Source organism: Schistocerca nitens, chromosome 11, assembly GCF_023898315.1.
Source record: "Schistocerca nitens isolate TAMUIC-IGC-003100 chromosome 11, iqSchNite1.1, whole genome shotgun sequence".
NCBI lineage: Eukaryota > Metazoa > Arthropoda > Insecta > Orthoptera > Acrididae > Schistocerca > Schistocerca nitens.
In genome coordinates this window covers 135,809,417-135,825,779 of record NC_064624.1, presented here as the reverse complement: position 1 = coordinate 135,825,779, position 16,363 = coordinate 135,809,417, and positions in this window count along the sequence as shown.

Genomic DNA, 16,363 nt, shown 5'->3' with positions numbered 1-16,363 from the left:
AGTTTTACGAAGGGGCCCACTGGAACTGCTGCATACCGCCGTTTACAGAATCGTGGACTCTGAGTGATCCGTTAAACAGCCACACAAAAAATAAGTGATGTTGGTCGAGATGTCCGTTTGCAACTTTTAAGCCTATGTGGATTCGAGTGGCCGTTACAGCTTGTAAATTCACTGCTCAGATGACTGAATAACTTGATTGCTTGTATTGAAGTATGTTATTGTAGCGCATCATGATTGTTATATTGAGTCCACATGGTTTTGGATGGGCGTGCTTGCCTTCACAAGAATCATATGTGCTACTCAGTTGATTACTTTGTATCCTGTTATTTATTTGATTATTGTTGAAAGAACACTGTATATGGGAAATGTTAACGTGTGAGCTATCAATTTGATGTACTAATGGACTTGTCTATTGTGTAAGGACTACCTCTGGTCATTTTAATGTTATTTATTCTGAAATGCAGGATGGTGAACTCAGTGCATAAATTTAAATCCTTTCTTGTGAGTCGATTTCTGTCTGTCATGTTAGTTGAGGGGATTTGATTTTTATTTACAGATAACCTGTGGGCCCTTTTAAAATTGTTTTTCTAAATGCAGGAAGGTGACCTGATATATAATTTGAAAGTTGTTCTGGTTGATTCTAAGTACGCTTATGTCAAGCTAGTTCATTAGCTGCTGCCTTAATAATAGTCATTTCTTAAAGGTAAAAGGGGAATGAAAGTTTCAATTGTAATTTTCCCTGTTCTTAAAAATTGTATTTAAAAAAATTGTGTGATTAAATTTGTTGTATCAATTCTCTTGCAAGGCTAACTGGGGGTTCACCTCTTGAAAGAATTTTTCCTTATATATGTGTATGTAATAAAAGCATGAAACTTTGTTCATTGGAATGTCATTACATATGACTGTAAACCCCAGCACCACCACTATGTCACAGTTGCAGCCTCAGCTGTTTCCAGGTGAGGTGAAACTTTACTTTTCATATAGTACTACAGGCCATTCTGGTTCCGTGTCAGGCAAAGGGTTAATTACTTTACTTAGATTTTCTAATTTACAACAAAAATGATTTTCCTAATTTAAAAGAAAAATGAAGTTTTCTCTACATATTAATATGATGAATCTTTGTTTACTGACAAATGCAAAAAGGACTCTACTATAAATGTTGTTTAGCCCTCATGTTTGCTGATGATAAAATTAACATATTCAATCACAGCAACAGTCTGACAACAAACACTACACGAATTTAAAGGATTATGAAAATGTGTAATCTCAAAATGCCAAAGTTACGAAGATGGAGTAATGTTTCTGATATAATCCTGAACAACAAAATGCAAGTCCTCAGAAGCAGTGTCACAAATGAGATCATCACTGTGTGTTTTGGGACTGCAAGAAGCGGATAGCCATCATAAACACTACAAATTCATGTACAATACAATAAAAAATTACTCAACAAACAGTGGTATGAGCAAACACATACAAAAGTTAAGGATATGTGAAGCTTTCGGAGCCAGTGGCTCCTACTCCTTGCAGGAGGGCTGAAGGGGAAGGGGGTTTAGGAAATGGGGAGGATTATGGAAAAAGTCGAAGTCGCCCAAAACCCCAGGTTGGGGGAGATTTAGCGAATGGGATTAGAAGGAAATATGTTTTCAAAAATTGATTATTTTTGTTGACAAATTTATGTACTTAACCGTTAGACAAATTTGTAGAAAAACGACAAAGAAAAAAATACCTCTGGTATCCAGCTGAGGATATGGTGGCAAGATGAGAACTAAGGTATGTGTGTCAGTTGATTAAGCAAATGTAGCAATTTTTACACTTACCATTACAGATGCTGTACGATATGAATGCTGTCTCACAATGATGTATAAAGTTGAATGTGTGTGTGTGTGTGTGTGTGTGTGTATTATTATAATACTAATACTTCTTGTCTAGGATTATGTTGGATGTGGTGGGATAACCAACTGGAAAATAATATGGTATAACTTGCTACAAGCAGATAAATAAATAGCTAATGAAACACCATAAAAATTAATATACCAACTGTGGACATTGAAAGTTAGTGACAAAAGTTGAATCCAGATTACAGAAACAAGGCTTCCAAGGCCGAGTGTTGGTGTCACATGAAAATAGATAGTGGAAAACATGGGCATACAACTTAGAGGTTGTCAAACTTTTTTGTTCGAAAAGATTCAATACTGATATTGTGAGGCGGCACCTGCATGTGTACCAGTCTTATTATTAGTTGGTAATCATAATAGATTAGCATGTTGTGAGCCCCCAACAGACTAACTATAGTAAGGGTGCAATAAGCTGGCCCCCAGGTACTGACTGTTAAAAGTTAGGTGTGTTCAAAACACTTTGTATCGACTGTTCTGTTTGATTTCTGCCACTCTCGGGGATCCCAAGGTTGGCACTGTAATTGCTTCATGAAGTATTGTGTTGTCTGTGTGAGGGGAAGATTGATTAATAACAGTAATATACTGCACTTGCATTTAAACAGCTTATGAAATAAGAGACAGTGTCACAAATGTCTACTAAACATTTTGAATGCCATTAATTTAATTTCATGTCCCTCGCTACGAATATGCGATTCAGTTGCTCTATTCCTGGTCGGTATCGAGTCACAAGGGTACTGCTCGTTGTGGCCGGACGGTGGAACTGTGAGAGGTGGTAATGCGAATCCACGTTACTTCTGTCTGAAATTCGTACCTGCTCAGATATGAAGCAGACTGGAAGACAGCAAATAAAACATTCCCCTCACACGTCCCCTGGCCCCAGCAGTGCTCTCACTGCTGACCTCTCTGCCGCTGAATTCGACAGCTTCAATTAGCCTGAGACCAAATTCACCAAAAATTAAAATTGAGCACATCGTACACTATTACTGTTTCTGTAATTATTTGTTTGTTACCGAGCAGAAAAACTACATTCTTCGGAAGTTCAGCTGTTAGCTGCTATACAGGTACTACAGCATTATAAAATATGGCTCAGAACAGCAGGCTGCCCAAATACTTGATTCAGGCTACAGTTTGACAACCACTGACTTTAAAACTTGAAATATAAATGGAAGTATTTTGGATACATATGGCAAAAGCCATATAAATAGAGAGTACCAGAACTTGACTCAAAATACAGGGTGATTCAAAAAGAATACCACAACTTTAGGAATTTAAAACTCTGCAACGACAAAAGGCAGAGCTAAGCACTATCTGTCGGCGAATTAAGGGAGCTATAAAGTTTCATTTAGTTGTACATTTGTTCGCTTGAGGCGCTGTTGACTAGGCGTCAGCGTCAGTTGATGCTGAGATGGCGACCACTCGACAGAAAGCTTTTTGTGTTATTGAGCACGGCAGAAGTGAATCGACGACAGTTGTTCGGCGTGCATTTCGAACGAAGTATGGTGTTAAACCTCCTGATAGGTGGTGTATTAAACGTCGGTATAAACAGTTTACAGAGAATGGGTGTTTGTGCAAAGGGAAAAGTTCTGGACGGCCGAGAACGAGTGATGAAAATGTAGCACGCATCCAGCAAGCATTTGTTCGCAGCCCAGGAAAATCGACTCGCAGAGCTAGCAGAGAGCTGCAAATTCCACAATCGACTGTATGGAGAGTCCTACGAAAAAGGTTAGTTATGAAACCTTATCGTCTGAAATTGGTTCAAGCACTGTCTGCAGCTGATAAGATTAAAAGAATCGATTTCTGTGATTTTATCCTTGCTCAAATGGAAACAGATGAATCTTTCGTTTCAAAGATTGTGTTTAGTGATGAAGCAACTTTCCACACTAACGGGAAAGTCAACCGTCACAATGTCTGTATACGGGGCACTGAGAATCCGCGGGAAACAACTCAGTATGAACGTGACTCGCATAAGGTGAACGTTTTCTGTTTCATTTCAGCCAATAAAGTTTTCAGTCCCTTTTTCTTCGAAGGTGCTACTGTAACTGGACTACAGTATCTGGAGATGTTAGAGAATTGGCTGTTCCCTCAGCTCGAACAAGAAGCACAACAATTCATATTTCAGCAGGATGGAGCGCCACCACATTGGCACTTATCTGTCCGTAACTACCTGAACGTCAACTACCCGAGGCGACGGATCGGCCGCCAGGCAGCCCGTGACAGAGCACTTCATCACTGGCCTCCAAGAAGCCCTGATCTTACCCCCTGCGATTTTTTCTTATGGGGTTATGTTAAGGATATGGTGTTTCGGCCACCTCTCCCAGCCACCATTGATGATTTGAAATGAGAAATAACAGCAACTATCCAAACTGTTACGCCTGATATGCTAGAGAGAGTGTGGAACGAGTTGGAGTATCGGGTTGATATTGCTCGTGTGTCTGGAGGGGGCCATATTGAACATCTCTGAACTTGTTTTTGAGTGAAAAAAAAACCTTTTTAAATACTCTTTGTAATGATGTATAACAGAAGGTTATATTATGTTTCTTTCATTAAATACACATTTTTAAAGTTGTGGTATTCTTTTTGAATCACCCTGTATTCTCGGCTACTAGTTAGGAGCAAGATATCTTAGCAGAGCTTAAGGGCAGTGGTTTAATGACAACAGCATCTCTCTTAGTTACAGTTACTTGCAGAAAAAACTCTGACATATCTGAGCAAGTAGTGGCAAATGGCACAGGACGCCTCGAAGTCCCTCGATAGTGGATGGAGGTTCGTAGATGGAACCTGTAATATTCCGTCCAAACTTTTATGGGTGTGATACTGATATTTTCACTGTGGAACAACGAACAGATCAACATGTTTAGCTCATATAGTAAAAGTTGTGCAAATGAAATTGTAATTCCTAACCAACCATTCACATTATGATTAGTAGTTTAGACACGCAGTGCATTATAGTGTGCAGATTAAATGGCTGCTATAGTGCGCTGCCATTTCGCACATCCCTCCTGAGTATTAATCAATTCTCTCAACCTTCCTCAATTTGCCAATGCAGGAGAAATGTAAATTGAAAAACCTAGCTTACACAGTACTTACACACACACACACACACACACTCGCCCAAGGGAGGACTTGAACCTCCGCTGGGACCAGCCACACAGCCCATGACTGCAGCGCCTTAGACTGCTCGGTTAATCCCGCGCGGCCATCTGTGTTTTTGAATCTAGTAAACTGAGAATAGTAGATCTGAATGTAGTGTAGTCTTCCATTTTGCCTCACCAAACACAGTGTCCCCACTCTTCGCATAATTACCACCCATTTAAACAGTAACCTGCCTCATTTAAGTCATTCAGCGCAGGAACCTGCCTGCGCACATTTTACACTGTAAATGCCCTTCCCTCAGTCCTATTTCACTCTATAACATGTACCTTCACCCTTTTGACACAGTAACCTGGCTTCCCAACCGATCTGAGGAATTAACCTGCCCAACAAGCCACCGGAAGCACTCAACTTCCCATCGAGCCATTTCACACAGCAACCTCCACGTAGTGATCAACTGGCCACCCCATTTCACACAGTAATCCAACTCAACTAATGTCTTGTAGTAGCATGCCTGTCTAATCCATTTGATGCAGTAACCTGCCTGCCACCCAACTCACACAGTAACTGGCCTTCCTCCACTCCTATTTCATTTAACTACCTGCACTCCATCCAGGAACCTACTCCCACTTCATTTCCCATAGTAACCTTCCCCAAACCATTTCATGTATGAGGAGCATTCAACAAGCAATGAAAAACATTTTTTCTCACCCAATTGCAGTTGACAAAATGTGGAATCTGTTGTGGTGCTTCAGTCCCTGTAGTTTCAGGAAGTTCCAACATGTGGCACATTATACAAAGTGTCTGTAATGAGGTGCATTCCAAGCACAGAGCCGTCATTGAGTTTCTGTTGGCAGAAAACTAGACCACTGCTGATATTCGTAGGTACTTGCAGAATGTCTACAGGGACCTGGCAGTGAACAAAAGCACAGTGAATCATTGAGTGAGGCATCTGTCATCATCGCAAGAAGATTGCGCAAACTAGTCCGATCTCTCACGTACAACCGCAGGCAGAGACTCTCACCGCAATCAAAAGCCTCGCTGTTCAACCGGACGTCACTGTCGGTTGTGATAGCACACTTGTCCACCAGTTGGGGTACGCAAAGGTATGTGCCCACTGCTTTACTTGCTGCCAAAAGAAGACTGCAAAGAGCAATGAAGGACCATCTGTGCCATATTGCTTGTGCGCTCATCGCCACAATTTTTTGTCAAACATCGTCACAGTCGATGAAACATATGTTCGTCACTTCAAACTGGAAAACCGAGCGAGGTGGCGCAGTGGTTAGCACACTGGACTCGCATTCGGAAGGACGACGGTTCAAACTCTTCTCCAGCCGTCCTGAATAAGGTTTTCTGTGATATCCCTAAATCATTTCAGGCAAATGCCGGAATGGTTCCTTTGAGAGGGCGTGGCCTCTTTCCTTCTCCATCCTTCCATAATCCGAGCTTGTGCACGGTCTCTAATAACCTCGTTGTCGACGGGACATTAAACACTAATCTCCTCCTCCTCCTCGAACTGGAAACAAAACAGCAAGCACTGGTGCCACACCACTTCTCCTCCGAAGAAATGTTCAAAGCAGCACCTGCAGCTGCTAAAGTCATGGTGACGGTCTTCTCAGACTGAAGGATTGGTGATCCGACATTGACCAGTAGAATGGTACCATGTAGGCGTACGGCCATCGCATTGAATGGAGACTATGTTGAAAGCTAGAGCTTTGTAGCCAAAGGAGTGGGGAAACAATATGATGTATGGGAGTTCTGAATAAAGCCAACATCCTTTCAGAAAATGTATGTGTTGCATTACTTACTGAATGCTCCTCATAGTAACCCGATCTCAAACAATTTCACAAGTTAACAGTGCTCCCAGACACCTTCAAACCCCCCCCCCCCCCCCCTCCCTTCACACATCTTCCCAACTGCAAGTACATATTTCACCATCACACTCAAATATTTCTCTGATATTCCTATAGCAATCGCTGATGTGAATTACGGTTTTCTTTTGTAATTTAGAGTGGCGCGATTTGCCTCCTACCTTCTGTCACTTCTTTTTCTTCTCCAGAACCCTTCTCACACGCAGTAGCTTAGCATGTAAACATCTCCATACTTGAAGTTAAGGAGTTGGATAACAACAATTACTTTTGACTATGCTTCATTTAGAAAGCACTGTTGCTAACCCTTGTCTTAACAATGACAAGATTTTTGTTATTCAGTTTAAGGTGAACCCCCAAAAAAAAGTTTTTTTCTGCTGTATAAATATTTGCACTTTTCTGGACACAGATGCATAATTTTTGAAAAAAATCTGTTTAAAAGTATTTTTAAAGTTTTTTTAACTTTTACTTGGCACATCATGATGTCTACATTAGTCTAGATTAGGTGTGTGTGATACAGTTATTTCTTTCAATGATGTGGGAATTGTGAGAGATTAAAAGTCCTGGATCAGCTGCGAATAAATATGGGGCAGAATATGGCAACTACATTGCAAGCCATGGACCGATTAAGAATACGTAAAATTGAAATTTCTGCTCAGCAAATGACCGAGGACGCAAGAAAGAAAAGAAGAACGAAGAATTTAGGTGAAGGAGGAGGATCAGATTATGGACAGGGCTGCTTTTAGCCAGTTTCATTTTTTAAAAAACAAGAAAGGTGTGTTTCTAGAGACTTATTACTTATTTTAAACTTGAATTTTCTCAAAACTGTAAATTTTCATGCAAAAGATCCATTTTCTCATGAACCAATAAACATAAATTTATGGGGATTGTTTGTACAGATGAGGTGATTATATGGGCCTACAGCAGTGTTTTGAGAGTTATATAATTGATGCCATGTTGTATAAAACACAATAATTCGTTCAAATAAACAGACAAATTTATAAAAAATTGTATCTCAGGTTAGACTACGTGTAATTTTTCCATTCTAGATCGGTGAACTAAATACATTCAGATAATCGATCGGCAAAATTTTGGTGGCGATATCTTCAGTAGTTTTAGAAATAATAGCTTAAAAGTTGAAAGAATTTAGCATTGATGGCACAGGGGGTGTGATCTCATCTTAACTGAAGTTGGAAGAACATCAGTTTGATGAAGTGTCGACTTGTGCACCACCACATACCATTACCTGCAGATTTGCACACTCCAGAAGAGTCGGACCTTTGCAGTTTAAATGTACTACATGATGTCTGATCTATTCTACGAGGGCAGTTCAATAAGTAATGCAACACATTTTTTTTCTCGGCCAATTTTGGTTGAAAAAATCGGAAATTTCTTGTGGAATATTTTCAAACATTCCCGCTTCGTCTCGTATAGTTTCATTGACTTCCGACAGGTGGCAGCGCTGTACGGAGCTGTTAAAATGGCGTCTGTAACGGATGTGCGTTGCAAACAACGGGCAGTGATCGAGTTTCTTTTGGCGGAAAACCAGGGCATCTCAGATATTCGTAGGCGCTTGCAGAATGTCTACGGTGATCTGGCAGTGGACAAATGCACGGTGAGTCGTTGGGCAAAGCGTGTGTCATCATCGCCGCAAGGTCAAGCGAGACTGTCTGATCTCCCGCGTGCGGGCCGGCCGTGCACAGCTGTGACTCCTGCAATGGCGGAGCGTGCGAACACACTCGTTCGAGATGATCGACGGATCACCGTCAAACAACTCACTGCTCGACTTGACATCTCTGTTGGTAGTGCTGTCACAATTGTTCACCAGTTGGGATATTCAAAGGTTTGTTCCCGCTGGGTCCCTCGTTGTCTAACCGAACACCGTAAAGAGCAAAGGAGAACCATCTGTGCGGAATTGCTTGCTCGTCATGTGGCTGAGGGTGACAATTTCTTGTCAAAGATTGTTACAGGCGATGAAACGTGGGTTCATCACTTCGAACCTGAAACAAAACGGCAATCAGTGGAGTGGCGCCACACCCACTCCCCTACCAAGAAAAAGTTTAAAGCCATACCCTCAGCCGGTAAAGTCATGGTTACAGTCTTCTGGGACGCTGAAGGGGTTATTCTGTTCGATGTCCTTCCCCGTGGTCAAACGATCAACTCTGAAGTGTATCGTGCTACTCTTCAGAAATTGAAGAAACGACTTCAGCGTGTTCGTATGCACAAAAATCTGAACGAACTTCTCCTTCTTCCTGACAACGCAAGACCTCACACAAGTCTTCGCACCCGAGAGGAGCTCACAAAACTTCAGTGGACTGTTCTTCCTCGTGCACCCTACAGCCCCGATCTCGCACCGTCGGATTTCCACATGTTTGGCCCAATGAGGGACGCAATCCGTGGGAGGCACTACGCGGATGATGAAGAAGTTATTGATGCAGTACGACGTTGGCTCCGACATCGACCAGTGGAATGGTACCGTGCAGGCATACAGGCCCTCATTTCAAGGTGGCATAAGGCCGTAGCATTGAATGGAGATTACGTTGAAAAATAGTGTTGTGTAGCTAAAAGATTGGGGAATAACCTGGTGTATTTCAATGCTGAATAAAACAACCCCTGTTTCAGAAAAAAAATGTGTTGCATTACTTATTGAACTGCCCTCGTATCCTGTGTAATTCAAAATTATTTGTTGCATCACATTTAATACCAAAATAGTCTGCAGTCACTAAACTTACCTGCTCACGAACAATAGTTCAGTACCTGATCACCAGCAAATCAAAAGAAAAAAAAAGAATTAATTAATTATAATGGGCTATTCTCAGGAGAAATTGTGATGCACTGTCATGGTTCAACTCTGATTTTTGTACTCTATTCTTGTGGCTGTCACTGTGACTCATCTTGAATTCCGAATAATTAAGATTTGGAAAAATGCTAGCATCAGCAACTCTCTCCATTTCAGCTTTCCCTCGATTTTCTTATATCGTGGGTGAGTTACACAACCTATTTCAAGCAGAGACCGGCCCCCACTCCCTGTTCATGCATTAGCCTCCCTCACAGCCATTTCGCATCATACTTACTTCCCTTCAGTTTTCACAGCCAATCTCCCCTTTCCCCATCCTTTTAGCTCTGTGCAAGTAGTAATCCCCCCAATCTTGAAATAATCAGATTCCTGTGTATTAAACAATTGTGTAACAAACAATCAGTTATGAAATCTCTTAGTCACACTTATCATTTCTTACAAAGTATTGGATGGTTATAATAGAGGGAAACATTCCACGTAGGAAAAATATATCTAAAAACAAAGATGATGTGACTTACCAAATGAAAGTGCTGGCAGGTCGACAGACACACAAACATACACACAAAATTCAAGCTTTCGCAACAAACTGTTGCCTCATCAGGAAAGAGGGAAGGAGAGGGAAAGACGAAAGGATGTGGGTTTTAAGGGAGAGGGTAAGGAGTCATTCCAATCCCGGGAGCGGAAAGACTTACCTTAGGGGGAAAAAAGGACGGGTATACACTCGCGCGCACACACACACACATATCCATCCACACACAGAAAGACACAAGCAGACATATTTATAAGGTCTTTAAATATGTCTGCTTGTGTCTGTATATGTGTGGATGGATATGTGTGTGTGTGCGAGTGTATACCTGTCCTTTTTTCCCCCTAAGGTAAGTCTTTCCGCTCCCGGGATTGGAATGACTCCTTACCCTCTCCCTTAAAACCCACATCCTTTCGTCTTTCCCTCTCCTTCCCTCTTTCCTGATGAGGCAACAGTTTGTTGCGAAAGCTTGAATTCTGTGTGTATGTTTGTGTTTGTTTGTGTGTCTGTCGACCTGCCAGCACTTTCATTTGGTAAGTCACATCATCTTTGTTTTTAAAAGTATTGGATGGTTATAATTAAACTGATGGAATTGCGAGTGCTGCAGTGTGGGCCGTATATATTGCGGGATGATGAAACACCGTAGGCATGTTCATTAATTGGAGCGCTTTTGTAGTATACTGAAAAAATAACGGTTTAATTTTCTGCCACCAGGTGAAAATATGGCATTGTAAGTAGTCAGAATGTGAAATGTTTCCAGTTTTAACATCAGTATGCTGTTTGTCATTCGGCGACACGTGTTTATTTCTTTCGTGAAGTGGCTGTTGGTGTATCAGCAGTGTCACGTGCCCTCACTTCACGTGACATTGCGGAGAGGTTTGGTATTTAAACCGAGACATTGGCGCAAGTCTGGTGATGAGGAACTTTGTCATCACTTCTCCTCCCCTTGCTGGCCAAATACTGGCAGTGAAAATTGTTTACACCACCAGGATTCGAACCGGCTCATTCCTAGGACGAGCGTCCTGCACGAGCGCGCGTTAGCGACCTCAGCCACGGAGGCAGGTGCTTATGGGACTGTGTGGTGTAGTTTCACAGCTCCATCATTCTCAGTTTGTTTCTCATTGAGGGCCTGTTAAGTGTACAGTGACACCAGCACGTTATAAGGGTCTTCTCATGCAACATGCAGTTCCAGCTTTGCAAGAACATAACTATGTCCACACCACTATTTTCAAGCAAGATGGGACACCACCACATATATGAGGACTGTTCTATAAATGATTAATGGAAAATCTCAAAATGGCTCTGAGCACTATGGGACTTAACTTCTAAGGTCATCAGTCCCCTAGAACTTAGAACTGCTTAAACCTAACTAACCTAAGGACATCACACACATCCATGCCCGAGGCAGGATTCGAACCTGTGACCGTAGCGGTCGCGCGGTTCCAGACTGTAGCGCCTTTAACCGCTTGGCCACCACGGCCGGCGGAAAATCTCATATAAAGATGTGAAACAAATACTAACAAAGGGATAGAGGGGCTGGCCAGGACTTACCTCAGCTCAGTACAGCCGATAGATACACAAAAAAACGGAACCGAAAATTTACGTTCCTAGCTTTCGGAACAAATGTTCCTTCATCAGAGAGGAGAGGGGGGGAAAGAAAGGGAAAGCAGATTCAGTTACTCACAACCCAGGTTATGAAGCAACAGGGAAAGGAAAACAGGGAGGGTAGCAAGGATGGAGGCATGGTTGTCAGAGGGAAGCCAAAGATATTCTACTGTAAGTACTGTGCCAGCTTCAAACCAAAGAGGATGCACACAGAAGTAAAGAGGTATACAGTATAAAGATAAACACAACTATGTAGGATGAAAAGATGCGTGAATGGCTAAAGAGGAAAGGGAAAGAGGAGAAGACTGAAGAGCAAATGGGAGTGAGGTTGTTTAACGTAGGTTCAGTCCAGGGGGATGGCGGGATGAAAGGATGTGTTGGAGTGAGTCCCTGATGAAGGAACATTTGTTGCGAAAGCTAGGAACATAAATTTTCCGTTCTGTTTTTTGTGTATCTATCGGCTGTACTGAGCTAAGTACTGGCCAGCCCCTCTATCCCTTTGTTAGTATTTGACTGTTCTATAAAGAATGATCATAATTTTTTTTGACAGTGTACCTTTACTCATCCTCATAATTTTGATGGTTCTTTCCGAAGTAGTCTCTCATGAATGTGACGCACTTGTCCCACCATTTCTGCCAGTCTTCAAATACATACTGGAAACCATTTCTTGAGAGGTCCTTCAAAACCGCCTTCGCAGCCTTCACCACTGCTTCCGACGATTGATAATGTCTCCCAATAAAGCGTTTCTTCATGTTAGGGAATAAAAAAAGGTCACATGGGGCTAAATCCGGACTTAGGGAGGGTGAGGCATGCACTTCACATTGATTTTTGCAAGATATTCAGCAACAACATTGGCAATGTGCGGCTGCGCTTTATCGTGGTGCAGCATCCAGCCTGCTTCACGGCAATGTGGTATTTTGCGCCTGATATGGACTTGCAATGTTTCCAGGACATCCCTGTAGTATTGTCCAGTTACTGATGTGTGTGTGTAGGTACAACATGCTGACAAACCATTCCATGAATATAAAAAAAAAAAAAAAAAAAAAAAAATGAGACGACCATAACTTTCCCAGCAGAAGCAACCACTTTTGCTTTTTTGGGGGTCAGTGATGAAGGAGATTTCCACACTGAGCTTTGCTGTTTGCTCTCAGGATCAAAATGATGTAGCCAAGTTTCATCAGCAGTGATTACATTTGAAAGAAACTTTGGATCTTCCTCTAACATCAACTTTAACAGCATGCAGACATGCACGCGAATGTCATTTTGGTAGGGAATCGACAGTCTTGGAATCCATCGCGGACAAACAAGTGTCGTGTAAGTTTTCTGTCACCAATGTGTGGGTGACACCTAATGAAACATTCAGTATGTCAGAAAGTGATCTTAAGGTAATTGATCCTATCTCATTATGACAGCAGCAGTGTTGATGTTTTCTTCCATAAGAGCAGTAACTGGAGCACCGGGTCCATCTTCCTTTGAAATTGACTGTCTCCCCTCTTTAAAACATTTTAAACCACCTTCGAACTGTGCTGTAGGGAAGAACAGACTCTCCATAGGGCTCCTGTAACATTGTATAGGCCTCAGCTGAAGATTTGTTGAGACAAAAGCAGAATTTCAAAGCCGCACTTTGTTCCTCGCGTGTTACCTCCATCGCAGCGGTAGGCGGTACTAAACATGTCTGACCTCACCTGCCTCTCACAGGCCGGAACCAGGAGTCCCAACAATGAAACTACTACTGTGTGTGTGTGTGTGTGTGTGTGTGTGTGTGTTGCACAATAAGCTAACAGAATATTATAAGATTAAATTTTAGTGTGAGAAATTATGACCATAAAAAAATTATTATCATTCTTTAATGAACAGCCCTCATAGCTTGCCAGTTGAAAGATTTGCTTTGAGAAAACTTCGCCAACGACCACATCATCGCTAAACACTTTCAATACGTGCAGCCATTTATACATTTCGACCGAAATCTGTACGACTTCTGGTTGTCTGCGTATCTGATACATCGTGTCTGTCAGGGATGTACCCGGCTCTTCCTGATCTGAACGCTAGCACTCGACAACATATTGATTTGATTACATAGCATATCCTGTGAGCAATTGTTGGCCGTGCTGTATTACAGACACACCATGTCGCCCAGCCTTTAGACCATATTGAACACACCTAATCAGTCTCATGAGTTATATCCTAATAAACGTGCCAAAATCACCATTATGATGTTTTTGATCATTCTTCCCCTTTTCCTGCACCCACACCACATTCTGACTGCTTACAGCACACAGCCCACACTGCAGCACTGTCAGTTTAATTATAACCACATAGTTCAACATCACTTATGACACTCAGGTTCATCCAGGGTGGAATGAGGACAATATTATGAAAAGCACACTATATAGTGGATATACTGAATTGCAGACAGGCACAACAGAAAGACTGCAAAACAAGCAAGCTTTTGGCCAAAAGGCCATCTTCTGAAGAAAAATAATACTGACACACATTTATGCAAAAAAAAAAAAAAAAAAAAAAAAAAAAAAAAAAACAAAAAAAAAAAAAACCACAAGTTGCCTTCGCGTGACTGTGTGCGTTGTCTACCCCAGAAGAAGACCTATTGACCAAAAGCTTACTTGTTTATTTGTCTTTTGTTGTGTCTGTCTGTAGTTCAACATCTCCACAATATGGTGAGCAGGAATCTTTTGTTTTCTTAATATTGACACTCAGATTTAATTTTTTTGAATTCAGTAATTGTAGACCATATATGGTAGAGCCATATGAGAACTATCTTCCAACAATTGTTTTTCAAAATTATATAAACATTTCTACAACCAATATTCAGAACTACTAACATTTTTCAGAAAAGCTAGTTTCCTCCTAAGCTATGTGTTGTACAGTTATATCTTCAGTGGTACATGTGGAAACTGTCAGCAAAATATATTTAGTGGTAAACGTTTTTAAAACAACATAAACACCGCGCGGGCGGGCGCCCCCACCCCCACCCCCACACATATGTTTTGCACCATAAACAATATCTATTAAGTGATATTTTGTAGAGCTGCAAGCAATAAAAGCTTTTGAAAAGGTTTAAAATGATGTTTAAAGTTTGTTAGAAGTTGCTAAGTGCTCTCATTACGAAACACTGGAAGAACAGTCTGGATAATTTGCGCACCACAATGTATGCTGGATTAGACATACAGACTGTTTCTGCAACAGTGTGCAAAAATGTAACAGGACAGAGGATCTCCACTGAAAAATTTGAGGTAGGGAACCTGGGGCCGGAGAAGGCAGGTTACGGAGCTAATAGTAATAAAATTGTATCACACTCTGCTTGTTTATTTACATTATTTACAGTTAACTACAGATACCATCATTGATACAATGACCCGTACTATTTGTCCTGTATCTTACAAAACGCGCTGAAACTGAGAGCCATCAACCTCGATGCAATCGTGACAGTGGCGAACAAGATTCTGGTGCACCCTGACAAATATCCCTGGTGTATTTTGAATTACATCACAGGCAGCTACAATTCTGGCAACTAATTCGATCTCTGTGTCCACAGAGGTCTCACACACAAATGACTTTAGATATCCCAATAGGAAATAATAAAGGGGATTCAAGTCAGGTGGACTCGCAGACCACGAAATAGGACCTCCCCTTTCAATCCGGTGACCAGAAAATACAGCACTGAGATGTTTGTGGACATCCACATTGAAGTGAGGTAGTGCAGCATCACGTTGTATGCACATCCTCTCACGAACAGCCAAGGGTACGTTCAACAACTCTGGTAGAATTCTTTGGATGAACCGTGAGCACAGCTGGCCAATCAGATGGCCACGTAGGAGATATGGCCCAATGAGGTTGTCGCCTACAATGCTGGCCCAGATATTCACAGTAAAATGTCCAATCGTGTGACTGTCCTACAGCACGAGGTTTTCCTCATCCTACACACGACTGTTACTGCCGTTCGAAATATCGTCATGATCAAGTGAGACCTCGTGGGTAAACAGCACGATTTGGAGGAAATCTGCTCAATCAATTCATTGTTGGAGCGACTATTGACACTTTGTGTACAGATCAGTCACAAGCACTGCACGAACTCGTGGGCGATACGGGAGTAATAATTGTTCGCAGAGTACTCGACACACGCTAGTATGTGCAGCACCCGTTTCGCATGCAATATGACGAGTACTTGTAGTGGGGTCCAGCACCTCCTCTTCAAAATCAGGAGTGCGAGTTGTCCTCATGTTGCCAGGTTCTTCGTTTCTCCTTTCCAACGAACCAGTTTCCCGCATTCGGTTATCGAGGGAAATAAACACTCATCACGATGGACAATGCCTGTCAGGAAATCGTTCCCTTTACAGTCCTTCAGCAGAGAGAGCATTGTAACGTACTTCCCCATACGCAAGGTGTATATCAGCGAGTTCTTCAAATCTGTACTGGTAATGCTCCATCGCATTGTACTGTACGTCTCTGAATAGCACTGAGTAACGAATGGGTCTGTCGTCGATTCGTAGCATGTTCTGGCACGGGACAATGTACGAGGATCGTCCACAAAGTTTCTGTTTCTATCCGCAGCAGCGCTACGATC